Source organism: Lontra canadensis, unplaced genomic scaffold, assembly GCF_010015895.1.
Source record: "Lontra canadensis isolate GAN:19392208 unplaced genomic scaffold, GSC_riverotter_1.0 scaffold5, whole genome shotgun sequence".
Lineage (NCBI taxonomy): Eukaryota > Metazoa > Chordata > Mammalia > Carnivora > Mustelidae > Lontra > Lontra canadensis.
This window is the reverse complement of record NW_022630999.1, coordinates 32,971,520-32,988,070: the sequence shown is the minus strand read 5'-3', so window position 1 is coordinate 32,988,070 and position 16,551 is coordinate 32,971,520. Positions and strand designations below refer to the sequence as shown.

Here is a 16,551-nt window from a genome sequence, read left to right as displayed (position 1 = left end):
GGAAGGGCAGAGGGAGAAGGAGAGAGATTCCCAAGCAGACTCCCCGCTGAGTGTGGATCCTGACAGGAAACTTGATATCACAACTCTGAGATCATGATCTGAGCCAAAATCAAGAGTTGGATGCTTAACTGACTAAGCCACCCAGGTACCCCTAAAATTAATTTTTTATAGCTTCCTAGTGTAAAGAGTACAACTGGAATCCTTTTTCATAGATAAGGAAAATGAAACTCTTGTTTATTAAGTAATTTTTCCTAGCAAATGGAAAGCCCGGATCTCTAATCTGGGTCTGATTCCTTCCAAAGCTGTACTGTGAGGGCCTGTCCTGCTTGCTTTCCTGAGTTTAAGGCTCTTCTCCCTAAGCTTTAGCATCTCATAGATCTAAGATCTTTCCAATCTCTCATTCCAGTTACCATAAGATATTTTATGGCCTACCATAAGATATTTATGGCCCCACCTCATGGACAGCCATTTTTACGTACTAATGTTTAGAGATTAATGGGCAGTATAGTATAATAACTTCCTTCCTACACACATGATGTAGCTACAGGGATCTACCTTCAGAATCACGAAGCCTAAACCCAGAGTTAAAGATGGGAAGAGACTTCCTCAAAGCATATTTGAAAGAAGAACAGAGATTTCTAAGGATCCTTGAAATACAACATGCCTATTATTCTTTTCAAGATTTTATTTCAATAAATGGTTTTCTCCAAGCATATGAATAGCTTATATTAGCATGGGTTGAATGGAAAAGCTTGGGTTTGGGACTCAGATAGACCCAGCTCTATAACCTACCACGTGAAATTAAGCAATCTGTTTATTAGTTTATTTATTCAGTGACACTGTTTTGAATACCTATTACATGCCAAGCTCTATTCTTAGCATTGGGTTATATTACTAATCAAAATAGAGGGTCCTTCCCTCAGGAAGTTCATATTCTAGCATAGGAGATAGTCAATAAACAATACACATGAAAAATAAGTGACATATTGTACCAAAAAAAAAAAAAAAGATAAGTGCTTGGCAAAAAGGAAAAAAATAGAATAGTGCAAGGAGGAGTCAGGAGAATAGGTAGGGAAATGGAGGTAGATTGCTATATTAAATAACATGGTCAGCATAGGACTCATTGAATAGTCAGATAGGAACAAAGGCTTGTAAGAGGGGAGGGTGAGACAAGGGGGTATTTAGGGGAAGTTTGCTCTAGGCTTAGGGAAAGTCTGGAGCAAAGCAAGACAAAAGGGTGCCTGGTATATTCAAAGAACAGGAAGGAAGTCAGTGGGGCTGGAGTGGAATACACAAAGTGGGGAATAATAAGGAAGGTCAAAGTTGTAATCGGGGTGTGTGTCAGACTATGTGGAGTTTAGGACACTATAAAGACTTTGACTTTGAGTGAAATTGGAAGTCACTGGAGTGTTGTGGCAGCAATGATAGAAAAAACCCAGTTAAGGGACTATTGCAAAAAAACAAAGAAAAATGTCGTTATGGTTTAGAGAAGGGTCATGGAAGGGTGAGAATTAGCCAGAATCTGAATGTATTTTGAAAATGAAACTGACAGGATTTCCTGAAAAATTGGATGTAGAGGTGAGAAAAGGGAAGGAGTCAGGGATGATTACAAAGTTTTTGGGCTGAGAGACTGGAAGGATAAAGTTGCCATTCACTGAGATGGGGAAGACAACAAAGTTTTAGAGGGAAGACCAGGCATTCAGCTCTCTGGAGATTGACCCTATTACAATAAAAGAAGAGATCTAAAGGTTATAAGTGGCTTAAAAGGAAAGTTTTGTCAAACTGCTCTTTTTTTTTTTTTAAGTCTCATTTCTTCCCCTCTTTTCAAAAGTTTGATCTAAATTAATTCCTGGGTCAACATGTCCTTGCTGATAGAGTGAGCTCTTGCTCCTTTTCAGCCAGGGAAGAATATAGGTTTTGGACAACAAACATAGGTACTAGAGCCCAGATCTGTGATGCACAGGGTATATGGCCCAAGGCAAAGCCAATGAGATGCTCTGTGCCTTAATTCATCATTGTGAAATAGGAACCATATCTACGTCACCTGATAGTTGTGGGGGTTAGTTCTAAGTATTTAGTATCATCCTGCATACAATTACCAATGAATGGTAATGATTGCCATGTTATTATCATTATTATAATTGTTATAATTAAAAAGCAAAATAATGATTATGGCGGTGCAGTTTGCAGATAGGTCTGGTATAGAACATTTAGCTATGGGTATGCTTAAGGAGTTTGTCTCCAGTTGAAATAAATGACTAGAAATTGGGCCCATAAGATGTGATACCTCAGGACAGTTGGGGGAGAAAATCTGTGAAGGCAGTAGATACAAAGGTCAAACCACAAGCATTACTGTTAGAGTTGTAATGGGACCTAGACACAGGCTGAGTTCTGAGACCAAATGAAGGAGTAAGCCCACCTCCAGAGAAAGTGGAAGAAAACACAAAATGTATTCAGTTACTATAAGTGTAATTATGTCAGCTATGAAAATGCATTTACATGTTGTACTGTTGTATGTCAGAACTCTGATACCTCCTAGGCCACGAGAAATAAATAGAAACATTTTTCTAGAATTTTTCCTTCAACCCAGACAACATTCCAATGCAAACTAAGAAAAGAGATTAGGGTGTGAATTCAAGAAGCAGAATGTATTCGCTACAGTCTGAATTCCAGGGTATCTGCTTGACCCTGAGAAGACTGACTCTGTCTTCCTCTTTTATTAAATGTCATGCTCACTTAAGTATTGCCCAATTTACCAGTACATATGGAGCATAATAAAAGATGCTGGTCATAAATATATTTTATCTTTATTTTAATGACACAAAATAGCAAATAGTAATCAGAGCAATGAATTAGAAACCAGGGCCAGAATGATATTTTCATGGAAAAGATCATTTTAAAAAAATTATAACAGTAGCTGCAATTATATAGATGAAGAAACTGAGACTTAAGATGAAATTTTGAGGAATCAGGTTCATTGAGATATTTATAGACAATAATATATTTCCTTTTTAAGAGTATAGTGAAGTAAGTTTTGACAAATGGGTATAGTCCTATAACCAAACCATAACTAAGACAGAACATTTCTATTACTGCAGAAAGTTCCTTTGTGTCTATTTATAGTCAATTATCTCCCTTCACCCCCAGTCCCTAGCACTCAGCGATCTGGTTTCTGATCTGCTTTTTGCCTTATCAATATGTCATATGAATGTAATCATAAAGTATGTAAGTTTAGTCATAAATATATTTTATCTTTATTTCAGTCACATAGTGGCATAGTGCTTTTGACATTCACCTACTTTTTGCCTGTTTTGATGCTTTATTTTTTTTATTGCCGAATTGTGTTCTATTATATTAATGTACCACGAATCGGTTATCCATTTAGCAGTTGATGAGCATCTGAGTTGCTTCTATTTCTTTATTATAAACAAAGTTTCCACAAACCTTTGCATATACATGTTTTGTGGACATAGGTTTTCCATTTTCTTGGATAAGTATTAGGAGTAGGGTTTCTGGGTCACACAGTAAGTGAATGCTTAACTTTCCTAGAAAGCACCAGACACTTTACCATTTTGTCTTCCCATAATTCATGTGTATGAGGCTTCCAGATGCCTTATATAGTCAAGAGCACTTTTCAGTTCAAGCTCTTCTAATGGGTATCTAGTGATATCTCATTATGATTTTAACTTTCATTTCCTCAGTAACTGGTGATGTGTAGTTTCTTTTCACAAGTTATTTGTCATATGTGTGTCTTCTTTGGTAAAGCTTTTACCCCATTTTTATTTGGTTTCTTGTCTTATTGAATTTCGAGACCTCTTTATATATTCTGGACATGAACCCATTATCAGATATGCGCTACTTACCTCTTTATGTATGTTACAGTATCTTGCAAAGAACAGATGTTTTTAATTTTGATTCAGTTCAACTTATCAATTTTTTTTCTTTTCTGGTCTGTGCTTTATGCATATTATTTAATAAATCCTTACCTAATTCGAGAGCAAAAGGATTTTCTCCTATGTCTCATCTTCTAGAAGTTTTTATACATTTTACACTGACATTTAAATATAGGCCATTTCAAGTTAATTTTGTATATGATGCAGGAAAAGGTCAAGGTTGTTTCCTTATTTAGCATATAAGTAGCCAATCCTTCCAGCACCCATTGCCAAAAAGATGATCTTTTGTCTGTTGAATTACCTTACCACTTTGGTTGAAGATCAGGGAGCATATGTAAGGGTCTGTTTCTAAACTGCAGATTCTATTCCCTCCATCTCTGTCTCTCTTACAGCTAATACGACACTGTCTTGATTATTACAGCCTTATGGTAAACCTCCAAATCAGGTTATCTGAAATCTCCAACTTTGTTCTTCATGTCCAAAATTACCTACTTTACGTCTTTTAGTTCTTTCATTTTTCTATATAAATTTTAGAATTAACCTGTAAATTTCTACAAGAAAAAAATTCACACCAGGATTTTGATTGGGATTACACTGAATGTATAAATGAATTTGAGGAGAATTGACAGCTTACCAATATTGAATTTTCTAATCCATGAGTACAGGTATATAGCTATCCATTTACAAGGTCCTCTTGATTTCTCTAATCAACCTTTTTGTCATTTTCAGCTTTTAAATCCTGTACATAGTTTTGCCTCTAAGTATTTCATGTTTTTTAATGCTATTTTTTGTTTTTATTTATTTATTTTAAATTTTATTATTTTTTATTGTTATTTTAGTCACCATACTTTTTAATGCTGTTGTAAATGGTACTATTTTTGTAATTTCAGTTTCCAGTTATTCATTGCTAGTATCTGAGAAAACAATTGATTTTCATATATTGACCTTATATCATACAACCTTACTGAATTCACTTATAAGTAGATTCTTTAGGATTTCTTATGTAGACAATCACGTTGTCTGTAAATACAAGTTTATGTCTTCCTTTAAAATCTGCATGCCTTTTTACTTTTTCTAATATTACAACATCGGTTGGGACCTCCAGCATAGTGTTGGAAGTGAGTGTTGAATCAGACATCCTTTCCTTGCTCCTGATCTTAAGAAGAAAGCCTTTTTTTTTTTTTTTTTTTAATCTTAGCTAACTGTAGAGTTTTTGTAGATATATGCTATTGGTCTGAGGAAGTTTCATCTTTCCCATTTTCTGAAAATTTCTATCATGAATAGATGTGAAATTTTGTTAACTTTTTTGATGTCATGATAATTCTAACCTCACTAATGAGTTAGAAACTCTTCTCTTTTTTTCTGTTTTCTTGAACAGTTTATGTGAAGTTGGTTATATTTGCCAGTGAAAATATCTAACCTGGATTGTCTTTGTGGTAAGGTTTTTAAACCATGAATTCAAATTTTAATAGATGTAGGGCTAATTAGGTTATTTCTTCTTGAATAAGCTTTTGTAGTTTGTGTTCTTCAAGGAATTTGTCCATTCCATCTAAATAATCAAATGTTTGGCATAAAGCTTTTCATAATATTCTATTATTCTTCCTTTAATGTTCATTGGCTTTATAGAGATGTCTCCTGTTTAATTCCTGGTATTGATCACTTATATCTTCTCTTTTTTTCATGATTGTTATTTTAGAGATCTTCCACTTTATCGCTTCAAAGAAAAAAAACATGATTTCATTGGTTTTCTCCGTTGCATTCCTGTTTCAATTTTAGTGATTTCTGTTCTCCATTATTTACTTCCTCCTGTTTACTTTGGGTTTGACACATTCTTCTTTAGCTAGTTCCTTAAAGTAGAAACTTAGGTTATTGATTTTCATCCTTCTTTCTTATCTAATAAAAGCATTTAATGCCAAAATGTTCCCTTTAAACACTACTTTAGCTTCATTCCACAAATATTCACATGTGGTGTTTTCATTTTCATTGAATTAAAAATATTTTCTAATTTCCCTTGTGATTTCTTCTTTCACCATAGTTTATTTAGAAGAGTGATGTTTAATTTTCAACATTTTAAGTGATTTTCCATGTATCTTTTGTGTCTTTGATTTCTAACTTAATTCCGTTGTGGTCAGAGAATATTTTTATACAATTTGAATCCTTTTAAAATTATTGGAACTTACTTTATGACCCAGACTATTGTTTATCTTAGTGAATATGCTAAGTGGATTTGAAAATAATGTGTATTCTGCTATTGTTGGGTGGAGAGTTCTCTAATGTCAATTAGTCTTATTTGGTTACTAATTTTTTTTTCAGTTTCATATATCTTTAATGATTTCTTGTCTACTTGTAGCAATTACTGAGATAAGAATGTTGATACCCACAACATAACTGTGGAATGGTCTATTCTTTTTTTTAGTTCTACTGCATTTTATTTTCATGTATTTTGAAGCTCTGTTGTTCGGCACATCCACATTTAGGATTGTTATGTTCTCTTGGGGAATTGACACCTTTATCATTATGAAACATATTCTCTTTATCGAGGAAAATAATGCTTCTTTTATTTGTTTCTTTTTAAAAAGTTTTATGTAAATTCAATTAATTAACATATAGTGTAGTACTAGTTTCAGAGGTAGAGTTTAGTGATCCATCAGTTGCATTATAACACCCAGTGCTCATTACATCACATGCCCTCCTATTGCCCGTCTCCCAGCTACCCCATCCCCCCTACGTACTTCCCCTCCAGCAACCCTCGGTTTGTTTCCTATAATTAGGAGTCTCTTATGGTTTGTCTCCCTCTCTGACTTTGTCTTATTTTTTTTTCCCTCCTTTCCCCTACGATCATCTGTTTTGTTTCTTAAATTCTACATCTAAGTAAAATCATATGAAAATTATCTTTCTCTGTTAATTTGAATTTATTCAAATTTTAAATTCTGCTTTCTCTAATAATAATATAGCCACTCTAGGTTTCTTTGACTAGTGTTTTCATGCTGCATTCTTTTCCATCCTTTTATTATTACACTTTCTGTGTCTTTATATTTAAAGAGGATTTATTATAGACATCATTCAGTTGGGTCTTGCTTTGTTTCATCCAATCTCACAAGTCTCTGGCTATGTTTATTTTTTTTATTTATTTGTTAAGATTTTTAATTATTTGAGGTGCCTGGGTGGCTCAGAGGGTCAAGCCTCTGCCTTCAGCTCAGGTCATGGTCCCAGGGTCCTGCGATCGAGCCCGGCATTGGGCTTTCTGCTCAGAAGGGATCCTGCTTCCCCTTCTCTCTCTGCCTGCCTCTCTGCCTACTTGTGATCTCTCTCTGTATGTTAAATAAATAAAAATATTTAAAAAAGGATTTTTAATTATTCATTTGAGACAGAGAGATAGAGAGACAGAGATCACAGGTGGGGAAGAAAGAGAGAAGCAGGGTCCCCACTGAGCAGGGACCCTGATGCAGGACGGACTTGATCCCAGGACTCTGAGATTATGACCTGAGCTGAAGGCAGACATTTAATCAACTAAGCTACCCAGGTGCCCCAAGTATCTGGCTTTAAATTGGATTGTTTAGACCATTTATATCTAACGTTATTATGGCCATATGGGTTTGAGTCTACTGTCTTGCTATTTGTTTAATATTTGTTCCATCTGCTCTTTCTTGCCTTTTTTCTTATTTTCTTATTTTAGATATAGTGAGAAATTTTTATCACTTCATTTTATTTCTTCTACTGGCATTTACTTATATGTCTTTGTTTTGTTTTGTTTTGTTTTATGATTTCCTTAAAATATTGTTTATAACACATATTTTAAATTTTCATAGTTTATCTTCTACTCTCCAATAATATTATACCACTTTTCCTATAGTATAGTAACCTTACACAGTATACTCCCATTACCTTCTCCTGTCCTTTGTGCTATTATTTTCATATCCTCTACTTTTGCACATATTATAAACTCAGTGGTACACTTTTATCATTTTACTTTAAACAATTACCTTTTTAGCAGCTTTATTGAGGTATAATTTAAGTCCGCTTGCTGGGAGCCAGTCCCTCCCCCCCGCAGTCTATCTTCCCCGTAGCTTTGGATTCACTTCTCCGCCGGTCCTACTTTTCAGAAAGTGTTCGATTTTCTGTTTCTAGAATTGCTGATCTTCTTCTCTTTGATCTCCTGTTGGATTTGCAGGTGTTCGGAATGGTTTGATAAAATATCTAGCTGATCTCCTTCTACCTGATGTCATCTCAGCCTGCTACTTCTCCGCCATCTTGACTCCTCCTAAATACAGCAAACATTTTTAAGTCCAGTTGACTTTTGAGTTTGGGTAAGTATATAGTTGAGTGACTATCATCACCACAATCCACTCTTGAACAATTCCAAAAATTTCCTTTATACCTGTTAGCAGTTAATTTCTACTGCCCATCCTACCCCACACCCAGCTCCAGGAAACCACTTATTTGCTTTCTGTATCTATAACTTTCCTTTTCTTTATATCTGATGTAAGTGGATTCATACAAAATGTAGTCTTATATTTGCATCTGGATTATTGCAATTAGCATTATGATTTTGATCTGCATCCACATCATTGCATGTATCAGGAGTTTGTTCCTTTAAATGAGTGAGTAATACTCCATTGTGTAGATATATCATTTTTAATTTTGTTTTATCTGGTCATCAGTTGATGGACATATGGATGGTTTCTAATTTTGAGCTATTATGAATAATATTGCTATACAAGATTTTGTGTAGACATATATTTCCCTTTTTTGTTTGGTAGGCATTTAGGAGTGAAATTATTGGGTCATATGATAAGTATATGTTTAACTTTTAAGAAACTGCCAAGCTGTTATCCAAAGTGTTTGTACCATTTTTATTCCTATTAGCACTGAATGGGTGCTCAAGTTTCTATTTATTCTCGTCAACACTTAGTAATTTCAGTCTTTTTGGTGCTAGCCTTTTTAATGTCTGTGTAGTAGTCTCTCATTGTGATTTTAATTTGCATTTCCCTTATGACTGATTTTGAGCATTCTTCCATGTGTCTACTTGTTATTCATATCTCTTCATCTACCTCCTTGGATGAAGTACCTCTTTAAATCTTGGGTTTATTTTTAATTTGGCTATTTGTCTTTTAATTATGGAGCTATATTAGTTTTGGGGGTTTTTTTAAAATAAATTCTGGGTACAAGATTTTGGTGAATTTTACCTGCTGCCAATACCATCTAGCGCCTTTACATGTTAAATACTATATTTTACATCTATAGAAGTTCCATTTGCTTCTTTTTATATCTTCTTTTGTTTTTGTAAATATACAAGTTATGTTTAAAATAGCTCTTTTAATATTCTTGTCTATTAATTATTATCATCTCTACCATTTCTGTGTCTGTTTGTATTGTTTTTTTTTCTTCTTTTTTTTTTTTGGTAAATCATATTTTTCAGGCTTCTTTGTGTTCCAGGTGATTTTTGATTGGATGGCAGTCATTGTGAAATTTCCATTGTTGGTTGCTCTACTATTTCTTTAAAAAGCATGGAATAGTCAAACTGTGGAAAGAGCCGAGATGCCCTTCAACAGATAAATGGATAAAGAAGATGTGGTCTATATATGCAATGGAATATTACTCAGCCATCAGAAAGGATGAATACTCAACTTTTGCAACAACATGGATGGGACTGGAGGAGATTATGCTGAGTGAAATAAGTCAAGCAGAAAAAGTCAATTAGCATATGTTTCACTTACATGTGGAACATAAGCAATAGCATGAAGGACATTAGGAGAAAGATGGAAAAATGAAGGGGGGGGGAACCATAGGGGGAGATGAGCCATGAGAGACTGTGGACTCTGAGAAACAAACTGAGGGCTTTAGAGGGGAGTGGTTAGGGGGATGTGTTGGCCCATGATGGGTATTAAGGAGGGCATGTATTGCATGGAGCACTGGGTGTTATACGTAAACAATTAATCTTGGAACACTACATCAAAAACTAACTAGTCCTATATGGTAACTAACATAACTTAATAAAAAACAATAATAAATAAATAAATAAATAATAAAAAGCATGGACTTTGTTCTTCTGACGTTAAGTTACACAGAATCAGTTGGAGACATTTGAGTCTTGTTTTTAAGCTTTTCTTGGGGTGGGCCCCAAGTGTCTTCAGCTCCACTACAAAGGTAATATTATTCTGAGGTTTCTACTCAATGCCTTATATTATGAGGGTCTTTCAGTGTGGCTGGTGGAAACACTATTCCTAGTCTTATGTGAACTGTGAGAATAATTCAGCTTATTCCTGTCAGAGAGTTCGCTCCTCAGCCTCATGTATTTTTCTCTAATAAATACTTCACCAAAGACTCAAGGAAATCTCTCAGTAGATCCTAGAATTCTCTTCTGTTCAGCTCCCACCTCGTGGTTACAACTCTAGTTGTAGTGTTAAAACTCTAGACAAAGTTGTCTTTCCAGTCTGTCTCTTCAACTTCAACTTAGAATGCTGAGTTCTCATCCCTATACTGCAATCTGGAAATTATCTATAGGAAGTAAGGTGTAACTGTACAGCTCACCTCACTTGTTTCTCATTTTAGGGAGGGGTCATATACTTCTTATCTTTCGATGTTTGAAAATCATCTTTTTTATATATTGTGTCCTATTTTCTATAGGCTTAAGGTGGAAAGGTAAATCTAGTTTCAGTTATTCCATCATAGATAGAAGCAGAAGTTTCCATAGGAAGTTTTGGATCATAAGAATTACATGATCTGATGTATATTTTAACAATGTGGGGCTGCTGAGTTAAAGGTTGGCTATAGAAGGCGGGGAGTGATGGAGGCAAGGAGTTAGGAGATGATTGCCAGAATCCAGGCCAGAAGTGACCATCATTTGTTGTAATGGTAGACATGAAACAAAAGGATTGAATTCTGGACTCGAAGAAAAAATAAATGCGACTTGCTGATTATTTAGTTGTGTATGAAAAGAAGGGAGAAATGAAGGATGACTCTAAGACTTTTTACTTAACTAGAAAATGGGGAAGTCATTGGAAACAACAGTTTCAGCTTTGGGGAGAAATTCTGAAAGGGGTGGTGGATTGAAGAAAGAATAGAGGAGTTAGACACAGTGAGGATAGACAGCTCTCTCAAGGAGGTCAATCAATTACATTCCATCTGTCAAGAGACCCACAATCTAGTTGGGCAAGAGGAATATCCATAAGTAGATAATTACATCAGTGTAGGAGTGCAGAATAGAGGTTTACAGCCACCAATCAAATGAAGAAGTCTCTAATATAGGAGGGAAGCATAAAATACTTCACAGAGGTGGAGATGCTTTAGCTGCATGGCAAAGAACCGGGACAATTTCACCAGAGGAGGTGGGCAATGGCATTGCAGAAAGTGTGAAGAGAATGGGATAACTTGACAGATGGTAGATACCTCAACACTTTCAGGAAATTCTAATTCTCTATGGCTCAGCCTAAAGAGGGAAGAAGGATTTGTGACAAAGTGAAGCAAAAGATAAAGGCAGAGACAAAGACCTTTCTTTACCATGTACATAGTTTAGACTACACTGTAAGTAATGGAAATACTTTTAAGGCTCTGAAATGTGACTGGAGGAGTTGAGCAGGGAAGCCAGGTAAGAGCCTGGGTGAGAGGCCATTATGGGCAGAACAAATCCAAGGAGAGGGAACATTTGGGGTATGAACTCACAACATTTTAAGCTGAGGAGTCAAGAGGTCTGGGTGAGCTGATGGATGGGGTAAATTAAAAGGAATAAAAGGGGAAAGTTAAAGATGATGTTTAGGTTTTTTTCTTGGCCAACTGGGTAGATGGTGATGCCATTAGCTAAAGTTGGGAAATAAAATATTTTACAGAAAAGCACACTCCTTTCCCAAGACTAGATAATCCCTCAATGAGCTGGTGGCTCCAAGAGTGGGTTAGAAGGTCCTTAACCTCCTACTCTAGTGGACTTCATTAACTCCATCCCTTATCCCCTAGCCACATTAAAAACTTAAAAGCTGTGGGAAAAAAATATGTTGCTACTTATGCAACATACCTTTAACTCAAATCCCCTAATTCATGTGCATTTACTAGCCTCTTTATCTACAAATATCCCTGGAATTGCAACTGATTTTGTGTCCAGTCAGATTAGTCCAAAAATTTAGGCTTCTCTTCATACATACAAATAATAGGGGTAATACCACTCACTGTAGTACTTCACATAGCCCAGGATCAGTACAACGGTGAAGAAGAAATAATTCTGGCCTTCCCAGAAAAAGTGTCTTTCATATTCTAGGATTCATACAGTGCCCTTTTTTATGTTCCTCAACTAGTGAACTCACAGCATAGGGCCTTTGGATGTTTGTCTCTTGGAATAGTGACCTATCCCATACCTTATTATATCATAGCTCTATATCATATATATATCATATATATGATATATACATATATACATATATGGATATATACATATATACATATGTATATATCATATTCTTCAGGTCTTTTGCATCTCCTTCCATGGCCATTTTTGAAATATTTCCAGCCTCAGTTAGTCTTTATCATATCACCTTGTTGATTCCCTTCTCAACACTTTATAATTTCTAATTATATATTATTATTAATTGATTGTTTTACAGTTAATTGATTGTTTTACATCTATTGCCCAAATAAGACTCTATAAGAGTAACAATTATGATTTACCTTGTCTTCACTAGAACATATATGACGTGACCTTTATCCAAAAAGTACACAGTAAATATATGTTGAATCAATAAATAAGAAATAAATAAGTCAGACAATTAGGGTTACTATTTAAAAACATTTCATTAATTAACCAATAGGAGGAGGTATTATTTTGGGAAGGGAGAAATTTCCTGTTGTTTCTGAAATCATACCACATAGATAATGGCTTTTCCTAAGACTCATCCTGTGTGATTTGGGGAAGACATAATTTCAAAATTGCATTGTTATCCCTTGCTTTTGCAGAGCAAAAATGAACTTTGGGGACTTTATCAAGAGAAAAATCTTCTGCACAGCAAAGGAAACTTAACAAAACAAAAGGCAACCCACAGAATGGGAGAAGATATTGCAAATGACATTACAGATAAACGGCTGGTATCCAAGATCTATAAAGAACTTCTCAAACTTGACACCCCCCAAAAAACAAATAACCAAGTCAAAAAATGGGCAGAAAACATGAACAGACACTTCTCCAAAGAAGATATATGAATGGCTAACAGACACATGAAAAAAAATGTTCAACATCATTAGCCATCAGGGAAATTCAAATCAAAACCACTTTGAGATACCTTACACCAGTTAGAATGGCAAAGATTAACAAGGCAGGAAACAACAAATGTTGGAGAGGATGTGGAGAAAAGGGGAACCCTCTTACACTGCTGGTGGGAATGCAAGTTGGTATAGCCACTTTGGAAAACAGTATGGAGCTTCCTTAGGAAGTTAAAAATAAAGCTAACTTATGACCCGGCAATTGTACTACTGGGTGTTTACCTCAAAGATACAGATAGAGTGAAAATAAGGGGCACCCCAATGTTCATAGCAGCAATGTCTACAATAGCCAAACTGTGGAAGGAGCTGAGTGCATTCAACAGAAGAATGGATAAAGAAGATGTGGTCCACATATGCAATGGAATATTACTTAGCCATCAGAAAGGATGAATACCCAACTTTTGCATCAACATGGATGGAACTGGAGGGGATTATGCTAAGTGAAATAAGCCAAGCAGAGAAAGACAATTATCATATGGTTTCACTTACTTGTGGAAAATAAGGAATAGCTTGGAGGACATTAGGAGAAGGAAGGGGAAGATGAAGGAGGGGAAATCTGAGGGGGAGATGAACCATGAGAGACTCTTGACTCTGGGAAAGAAACTGAGGGTTTCAGAGGGGAGGGGGTGTGGGGATGGGTTAACCTGGTAATGGGTATTAAGGAGGGCACATATTGTAATGAGCACTGGGTGTTATATGCAAACAATGAATCATGGAATGCTACATCAAAAACTAATGAAGTACTGTGTGGTGACTAACATAACATTAAAAAAAAAAGATTGCATTGGTATATCAGCCTATAATAATAATGAACAACCCCAAATCTTAGCGGGGGTGTTGGGTTATTCTCCTATTACAGACTGTATGGTCATTGCCTTCTATGTAGTGATTCAAGGATTCCAGTGTCTTCCTTTCTGTGGCTCCACCATCCTCTCGGGCGGGACACTGTGATTCTTCACTGGATCCCCTCTGTTTGTGTAGCGAACAGGCAAAGAGAGAAGGCCTGCCTGATTACATAAGAGGTTTCAAAGATCAAGTCTGGACGTGGTGTGCATCACTTCTACACAAACTTTATTGGTCAGAATGAAGCATATGACCTCACCCTAACTGCTGGGAAGGCTGGGAGGGAGGCTGGTAAATATAGTCTTTTTGTATTCCCAGAAAGAAGAAACTGGATCTGTGAGCATCAAGCTGGCCTCTGCCACAAGAGGGGACTTCATTTGGTTGTTATTAAGATTAGAGAGTTAATATATGTAAAATACTCAGAACAGGCCCAGCATATTGGGGGCATCCATGATGTCAGGTTAAGTTGCAAGAGGAGTTTCTCTGATTTTGCACTAATCACTGCTTGCTAAACAAGGGTGGTATTCTAAAGTTTCTGTCAAACTCAACAGCTGGCTGGAGAGTTTTTTGAGCCCCAGTGCCCAAGGAAGCCAGCCAAGAATGCAGATGCCACCGCCAAGTCCGTGTGGCACATCCTCATGCTTTGTTTAATTTGTTTCCCTGGGTGGGATGAATTTTATGAGCAGGTGTTCTGGTTAATTAGGTGATTAATACTCTTCAAATTGGAGAGCCATTTCCCCAGTGACAGTTCTTGCTTTGCTCAAATATGAGACAAAGCTTCATTGCATAGTTTGGACAGACCCATGATTGCACTCACCTGTCTGCCAGGCCTCTCAGGTCCGCCCTCTGGTGCTGAGGACCAAGAGCCTGACCCCATATCTGGCTGAATCACCACCATCTTGATGTACCAGTTTAGAGAAAAAAGAGCTCTTCACTTCATCTAGCCTCCTTTCAGACCAGGGCAAAGCTGATCTGGGATATATTTCTGGTTCCTTTCTGGGGATTCCAATCTGTATCATCTCTCATAGAGCCCAGATGGCCAACCCATGTCCAAAAGCAAATCAAGTATCAGAGCTTTTTCTCGAATTTGCTCTCAGACCAATAGGAATCTGTCCTAAACTCTCTTATATTCCACATTCCCAAAGCCCTTTCCTTACACTCATATACCATTCTTTTCCTGCCTGTTCATAGGCATAGGTTCATAGCCTTTGCTTCCCTCAAGAGGAAGACCCTTTTCCCTCACATTGAGCTCATCAAATCTGTGTATTATCCAAAAACTGACTGGCATTCCTCAGCACTTCCAATCCAGCTTGAAGTGATTTTTTTCTTCCTTTTTAGAATTTTTGTAGCACTTACTATCTGACTCACATTAATTAGCATTTAATGATATACCATATCTTTTATCTTCTTTCATATATCTTAAACTTCTCTTCCTAATTGGATTGTTGGCTGCTGTGAGCTGTGTCTTCTTCTGGGCATATATAAAGTTCCCAATAAATGGCTGTTCGATTGCTAAATTAAGCTACATGCCACTTACGCTTCTAGAAAATGGGTCAAATCCATTTTATTATACCAGCTGGGCCACACAACTGAAAATACGTCTACTCATTCTAGTTTCTCACATGTTCCAACTTTACAGTCACAGAGGAACTGAATCTCTTTCTCCAGTTCCAGTTGGAAAAATTTCAGGGAAGACTCTGATTGGCTTTATGTCAGTGCTCCCCCCTAGAAAATCACTATCATGAGAGGGAGGCAAGATCATATAACAAGGAAGTTCTAAATTATAATCACATAGTTGGAGTGAAAGATGAAGTAAGAGTTGTCCATTACAGGCCACTCTGGATTTTGGAAGGTTCTATTGCTTTATCTTGTTCCCCAGGATAGGTTATAAATTTTAAAGTTATGTATTCAGTCAGCAAACATTTATCTATTCAGAGTAGATCTTGCCCCCTGGGAAAGCTCAATAGTGTAACTGGCAGTAAAACTTTAATACTCTTTTTTTCTCAACAGAGAGAAAAAGAAGCCTTTGCAGGGAAAAAAATGACCTTCCAGGTCCAGCTGATGGTACCTTTACTCAATCCTGCTCCCCAGAAATGACCTAAAATTCACATATGTGAGTTTTTCCCTCCCCTGGGAAGATTTAGTAGGAATCACAGTCTTAATCTCAGATTGGAGTTTTTGCCATCTTTCCCTTCCCTCCCCGTTCACATATTCCTCAGAGATCTACTAGGATGGCTCAGTGAGGGAGTGTGTCAGTTTCAGGGCCCCTGGTAAGAAGCAGACAACGCAACCCAAAGGAGTAATTTGAAGAAGGTGAAGTAGAGGGGCTATTTAGAAAAGTGAGATAGGGTTAAGGAATCAAGAGATGGGGACTGCCCAAGGTTTAGCAATAACGGGAAGCTACTCCTACCCTCTAAAGAGATAAAGGGATGGGAATGGCAGCTGGAGGACATGAACTCTGACCTTCAGTAAAGGAAGGGAGGCACTGCCACACTGCTGTCCTTATAGAGGAAGCGCTGACTTTCCTCCAGATTTCTGGGCTAGTTCCCCACATGGGCAGACCCAAGGGAGC

The 16,551-nt window shown here is 36.6% G+C and overlaps 1 pseudogene; it reads right to left on the bottom strand.

Moving 5' to 3' along the window:
- LOC116864429 overlaps positions 1-14,877 on the bottom strand; it is a 40,183-nt pseudogene extending 25,306 nt beyond the window's left edge.
- Between the last annotated feature and the right edge of the window lie 1,674 nt (positions 14,878-16,551).